Source organism: Aythya marila (genome assembly GCF_965140915.1).
Source record: "Aythya marila genome assembly, chromosome: 3".
NCBI lineage: Eukaryota > Metazoa > Chordata > Aves > Anseriformes > Anatidae > Aythya > Aythya marila.
Genome location: NC_139044.1, coordinates 79,560,984 through 79,568,569, shown reverse-complemented (window position 1 = coordinate 79,568,569; position 7,586 = coordinate 79,560,984). Strand labels below are relative to the sequence as shown.

At 37.0% G+C, this 7,586-nt stretch overlaps 1 long non-coding RNA gene across 1 annotated transcript; it reads left to right on the top strand.

The window, feature by feature from the left end:
- The first annotated feature begins 1,117 nt into the window (after nucleotides 1-1,117).
- Nucleotides 1,118-4,934, top strand: LOC309876810. The gene is made up of 3 exons (XR_014317254.1): nucleotides 1,118-1,248; nucleotides 1,788-1,901; nucleotides 4,877-4,934. It is a non-coding gene; the product is annotated as an uncharacterized lncRNA (long non-coding RNA).
- Nucleotides 4,935-7,586: the final 2,652 nt, after the last annotated feature.

Genomic DNA, 7,586 nt, shown 5'->3' with positions numbered 1-7,586 from the left:
TTTTAGTATGGCATTTTAATTAGATGAAAATGAGAATAAGTGGGAATAACTAATTAGAAAAAATCAGCATAATGGCAAAGATTCATTAAAAGAAAAGCACAAACATCCAAAGCAGTAAATCTTTAGCTAAATGTTAGCACCCAGACTATCTGATGTGAAGTATGCAAAATGACAGAATCAATTAGAAACTTGGACCAAAGCCGGTTTTTATCTTTTTGCCAGTTGGAAGGAGTAAACAATTAATTCAGAAATTTAAATCAGGAGATATTTTCACCTCTTGAAACTCAGAGACTGCAGAGAAAATTTACAGAGGACTGTGATTCATCTTCTTCCAGCTGCAGCCATTTTCCTTAGGAAAAAAAAAAAATGGAGGGGGAGGGGAGAAGCTTTCTTGCAAGAAAGGAAAGTAGAGCTAGCAAAAACATTTCTCAAAGAAATAATTTAGGTTTTACTGTGTAAGCAGGAAAAATAAATTTTGGTACAAGACAATTCTAAAGAAATGCAGTAAAATAACAGACATGATGTATAAATCATCCTTACTTTATTGCCTAATTCTACTTGTCTCATGTGAAAGAATAACGCTTTTGTTGTTTCTAATTGATATTCTGTGTTGGTATAGAACACAGTAATTTGGCTCTGCTGTTTCATTTGCAATGACAGAGGAAATAAGGCTGATTTTCAAGAAAAATAGATTTTAGACTTGTTCAGAGAAGCGTGAATAACTCACTAGAAACAAATTTGAAATCTGTTTAAATTAAAATGTGTATTTAATATATACTTCCTACATCAAATCAGTAATTTCTGAAACATTCTCATGTTATTATAATACCTAGAAAAGATGTGTAAGGAGCAAACATATACATGGACAGATGTTAAAAGTGAGAAATTATAGGGTATGGAAAGATATTTGTACAACAGTACTAGTATTATCCTGAGATGAGACAAAATGATAGTATATGGAGTGATGTCACATCACCTAGTTGAAAGATGAGAGAACACACAATTTTAGAACCAGATGTTTTTCTGGAAAATATTATAATTATTTCTTTTCTCCATTCTTTTCATGCTTTTCTTTTTTTTTAACTTAAGTTCACTTTCATTTCTTTTTAGATCACTTCCCAAACTCCAATACCTGGATGCTCCCAAGAACTCTGCTTCTGAGATTCTTCATATGCCATGATTTCATATACACTGATAACAATTCCATAAAGCAGGTGTCTAGTGCTTAAAGATTCCTGTGAAATACAGGTAATATACTCATGTCTATGCTAGGTACCTGATACACATACCGCCCTGTGAGAACTAATGCCATGATATTTACTGTAGCTGGCTAGTATCTGCTTATATTACACGGGAAACATAAATGTAAGTGCCACAGAAGTCCCCATGCTTGGAACAATAATGAAAATGAATAAAAACACTGCGGAACACACATGGGCAACTGTCGTAGGACATGACTTTCTAATCCACTGGCCCATATTTTGCCCAAGACCCCAAAATTGGGCCTTGGATTTTCTAAGCAACACAAGAGGAACAGATGTTGTGTTTTAAATTGATTTGAAAAGAATTAATTTTAGTCCCCAGAAAGTGCTATCAAACTAGAACCTCTGCGGACTTGCTCACTTCACAGGGAAAAGTGCCGAGCTTCCAAAATATCCTTGGCATCCGCTTAGAGCCATTTCCTGAAAAAAATGTGACACATGAACTTATTCAACTGGAGTCTCATTTAATTGTCATGTTTAGTTGTCATAATCTCTGTTAAAATAAAAGATTTGTCTCTCCTTCAGCCTCGCATACAGCTCTCTGTCCTCCTGCCACTGTGACTTGTGGTCCCAGCTGAGTTTGTTCTCTCCCTGCCTGCACCATGGCCTTTGTGAGGAGCTACCTGGAGCTTACCCACAGTGAGTACCAGGCTGAGGGAAACCATCTGGCAGCATCATACAGGAAGCCATGAGCCAAATTCCTCATGCCATCCAGGTAGTGAAGGGAGCTGCTGATCTCCTCAGCGACAGAGGCTGTGGCTCCTTGGGAATGACAATACCAGGCAGAGATGGCAAGGAGTGTCATTGACATAGTCATCAGGCCCAACGTGACCTCAATAGCCTAACTATCCTGCACCCTGGTGTATGTCTCACATTGTACCAAGATTTAAATGACAGACCAGGGCACTGGTTTTTGCCTTGGTATTTACCTCACTACAGGCTAACATGGATGGACATACTAACATAGCACACAGTCAAATGCAAACAATCATGAAACCTTGAAATCTTTATCATTTGAGAAGGAGGCAGAAGACAGTTGCAGAGCAGTGAATATAAAAAGTCTGCAACTCTTTCCTGGATTTATGCGGCTTTTTCTTCTAATTAATCTAATTGCAAAATCTCAGCCCTGGAGCCAGAAAACTTGCATTCCTCTCCTGGTTCTGTACCTTTAAACAAATAATTCAGTAATATTTTATTTTATGTTGTCAAAGCCAAGTGAGTACATTAGAATGAATATAGGCCCTGATCATGGGCTTTTACCATCCTTACACTAAAACCCCACACCAAAATTCTTTGGCTTAAGCTCATTTGCCAAACAAACAAACAAAAAATACCCGCTTGCAACAAGGTGTTTGATATCCTTGTTCTACAACTGTGAATGGTAACAATGTGAGCATGACACAGCTTCTAGCCTAATACTATATTTTTTTCTTACAATCCACAGGCTGACAGCTGCAAATAATGAATTTAACTTACATTTTCCTTTGTAGTTAGTACTGATGCCAGATATTTTGAGTGAATGATAGTGGAATTGCAAGCTCCTGTACATTTACACATGTCCACTAGATGATGCTATATAACTTTTCCATCTCCATTACTTTCACAAGTAACTGAAAAAAAAAAAAAAAAAAAAAAAAAAAAAAAAAAAAAAAAAAAGACTGAAATAGAACTTGGTTTTAATACACGGGTAAACATGCACATAAGCAAAATCTTAGCATTTGAGTAAAAAATATCTTCATTCCACTCCCAGTTAGCATTTGTTAACAGATGGATGCAATGAGAGGGTGCATCTGATTTTAGGGATCCTTGTGCCAGATCAGAAATATTGTAGCAATGTGATACATAACGATTTTTAACAAACATTTGACAGCAAAAGTTCTTTCAAAAATGTTAAAAAATTAAGTTTTCTCAGCATTTTTTTTCCCCCCTCTGGATCAGGTATCAGCTCCTGCAGTCAGGAAAAAAAAATCCTTAAACTGGCATAAACATCGCGTGCTTCAACTAAGTCAGCTTGCTTTAGTCCAGATGCAACTTGTACTGCCAGGGGTAATATGGTGGTGTACACTATCGGTATTAATAAATATTCTATTATTGCCAGAAAGGGACTAATGACCAAATTCACACTGCAACTTTTCTGTACTCTTGTCCTAAAGTGTGTCCCAAAGGCTCTATGCAGCCGCTGGTCTACAGCATGATTTGCACTTCCAGTTGAGCGCAACAGTGTATATAAAATATACAAATTAAATTATAAATATAAATATATTATATTATATATATTATATACATTGTATATAATATATATTACATGCATTATATATAATATACATATAATATATATATTTATAACATATTATATATAAAATATATATTTTTATGTAATATATAGAGAGAAATGTAAATATACATTTCTTTATAAATCAAGATAGGAGGATTTTGGCTACAGGAGAAGAGGACAGAGAAACGTTGCAGGGTAGAAGGTATGTGTGGTGTCTTTCACACATTCCACATCTTTGAATCACCATTTAATCACTATCCAGCTACTGAATCTGAGTCTCAGGATGGTTATAGATAGAGATACAGACAAGTTCCTCTCCACCTGAGTCTTTCAGCATTTTCAGAAATGCTGAAAGGAACAATCCCCAGTTTTGCTGTCTGGGAACTGGACTAGCAGCTGTCCCTGCCTCAGGGAGGTATTGATCTATGCAATTTCCAGAAATCCCTGCTCAGGGGACATTGCCTGCACACTAATGTGTTCATCAGGCAGTCATAAAAATTACTCTGCCGTCATAGATGGGCTCATTTCACATCACTGGTGAAGGTCTCCATTATCTGAAAGTCCTGAATCAGAGTAACTGAAAGGTTAATTGATGAGGGCACATGGACTTGAGCTATGATTTAGACTTGCTGGAAAAATATTTTGATTATTCTCCAATGCTTTGGTAGTTATTACAAGACATAGCTTTAAAAGGTTCTTCACCAAGATTTGCAAAATGCTTCCAAAAGACTTGGTGTCTGACCACAGTATTTATTTATTTATTTGTTTGTTTGTTTATTTATTTATTTGTTTGCTTGTGTGAGCACTACAGAAAAACAGTCTCATTTGCCTTCTAGACTTTTACAAGCCACTGCTCAAAAAAACTCCTTCCACTACATGGATGTACAACAAATTCATCATTTTCAGGAATGTGACTGAGCCAAACTTTATAAAGAACTTACTGAGTATTAGAGGTCTTGGGTGACCTTATTAGAGGTGACTTGCTCCATCATGTGTAAATATTTTTAGCCAATCTGCTCGTTTGCTTAAGGTTGAAAAACACTAATGCACTTGGATTACAGTTCCTTTGCTTGCATAACTTACCCAGTGAGTGCTCTCAAATGGCACCAAAAAAACATGTCAAGGATAGCAGCATCCTTACACCCTGCTTGTCATGTGCTGTTTCCAGGATGACCTGCTCTATCTTCCTTCTCCTGCTCCTTGCAGACCACTCCTCAAAGGAGACAGGAGTGAGTCTGCTCTTGCCCAGATCCCTCTGCCTCTGTTCAGTGTTACTCCTTTGTGACAAAGATGACAATCTCCGTAATACCTCCTTTTTCCCTTGCTGTTTTTACCCCAGCAAGGAACAGAGGGAGGTTGAAGAAGAATTCAGCTTCTAAATCCCCCGGCAAGAACTGAAGAAAACACACCTGGAGCAGGCAAGAGCTGTGCTGGGCTTTGCTAGCCCTTCTGCAAGGCTTGCATTTCTTTTCCTGTGCTCAGGCAGGCTCATCACCATGGCTCCAACCTTGCTGTGTAAGGTTTGTTCACCAAGGTGTTGGAGAGCTGGGTGACAATGGTTAGCTCTTGATTGGCAGAGCAAGGATGGATGGAGCAAATAACACAAGAGCCCTCCACTTCTAAACAACAATGGCATCTGACAGATGGCTTCATTCTTCTCTTGCTGTACCAAAGAAAACAATCATGCATTAATACTAATAACTAAAATATAATATTAATAAAAGTATTTGTTAACATAACTGGTATTTTACAGTTAAATGACAGAAAGTGTTTCCAATGTTTAGTCATTAAAACAGCAATATCTATATGCATTTTTCTGTTTCTTTACACGTAAGAAAATAGTTGTGCCAGTACAAGAAATACTTTGCATATGATGAAAGTCTTATGGTATTTCATTAATTCAAGACCTAGTAATCACAGTGTTCTTTCACAGTTTTATGTCAGGTCTGATATGAGGAAATCAAAATATTCCGTATTTTTAACCAGACTCTAGCACCCTGTTCTGTCACATAAGCATCAGCCTATGGTGAATGGCTGCTGCTGTGCATTCGTTACAAGAGCCCACAGAAATTCTTTTATTGTCCTCATACAAAGAGTGTGCTTGTTCTTCCAGGATATCCAGGGAGAAAGGAGGAATTGTATGAGCTACTGATCTCTTTGGAAGTGGATTTGATATTAATTTAAGATGGTACTTGCTTGATTGTACACCAGACAGAACTTCTCATAGGCACTGCTGCTGTCAAATTTTTCACAAACATGAAAACATGTATTTTGTTCTCATCAACTTTCCAACTCTGCTGGTTCTTGCTGGCTATCTTCCCTTTCCACATCATGAATCTACAAGTGCTTGCTCTGCTATTTCCTCTTTTTGTTTGGGCTAGAGGAAGGTTTCTCTGTGAGACTCCTTGCTCAGGTTTTCCATGATCACCTGGATACCTGCTCATTTTTTTTTTTTTTTGGTGTGAACTTCTTGGCTTTTAACAACTTTTGAGAAATTTCTCTTTTGCTTACCTGAGGTCATCATGGTTGTTAACTACTTCTAATGTGTTTAGTCACAAAATATGTAATGTCTTTAATTCAGATGTGCATGTTTTTTGTATGTATAGAAGTGATAAATAAATAAATAAATAAATAAAGGAAAGTGAACAAATGAGTTGTAAGCCTTAATCCTGAACTAAAATCAAGACAGAGATGAAATAAAGTAAATATTTTTAGTGTCTAAAAACCAATACTGGGTAGAGTTCAGCAGAACATAATGGAGCAATCTTGTTTGAGGTAATCACCTCAAAAGAAAAGATGCACGTTCTGAGATTAGATACAGCAGAGCAGCTGGGAAGGATTCTGCTGTTGTTGTAAAGAGAAGAGGGATCTGTAGCAATAAGAGTACTTGAATTTTAGCATTATCACTACTAAAGCACAGGGTTTTGTAATGCTCTCCTTGAGCATGAGAGCAATACTGGTCTCTGTCAATTGAACCTGATCATAAATAAGATGATAAGAGTGTAGCAGAGGAACAGAAGCTGTTACCTGTTGTGCAGATTGGAGAAGTTCTGATGTACGATGCCCTCACTGTCAGCAACACTTTTCTACCTGTGGTGTATTAAACTCACATTCTCATCAAGACTATTTTAATATACAGATGAACTTTTGCACTTAATCCCTCTACGCACCTTCAGCTTCCCATAAGAGGAAATACAGCTTCCCTGAACTTATGGCCATCATATTCTGTTTCTTCAGTATTACTTCAATAGCAGTACACACCTGCCTTAGAGTTTTCTTTGTGTGCATTAAAGTGCTTTATGCAGAGATCAACACCCTCCTTTGTGCATGTGGGGAAACTATTATATTTTGCCAGTATGCCAAGAATGATGCTAGCAGGAACTTTCCTTACTCTGTGAAGTCATAAAATGAGGCTGCTCCATAACTCCTCAATTTCTCTTTTTTTGCCGGAGTGCAACATTGTTTTTGATATATCTCTGTTGCCTTAGACAGAGAGTACCCAATGTGCAAACAAATATAACTGCTTTATTATAGTTATGAAATTCTCACATATGCCCTAGAAAATGCAGACGAAAGGCTATAAAAATAAATGTAATCAAATTAGATTCATGCTTCAGTGATTAGACTCCCAATGGCTCACAAAACATCCTACAATGAGAGAGACCATTGCTGTAGTGGTAGCTGAAGAAGCCAATTATCCTTGCTGAAAGAGGGAGATTCTGGGTTCAAGAGAAGTTTCCACGTGTCTTTTTTTTTTTTTTTGGGGGGGGGGGGGGTGGGCGCTTTAATGATAGTGAAGCTTTCAGCACTAGAGTTTTCAGTATTTCAAGCTATTAAAAGTATGATAAACTGAAAGATAGTATTGTGCTTTGACTCAGGTGGCTTTTTTTGTTGTTGGTATTATGGATTGGTGGGAAGTACATGTAAAAGAAAAGTGCGTAAAAATACTTTTAAAAAAAAAAACAAACAAGCAAAAAAATCAATTTAGTCTGAGAGCAAGGAATTAACTTCCCTAAATTAACCTGTTTTTCATAGGTCTTTCAAGGATT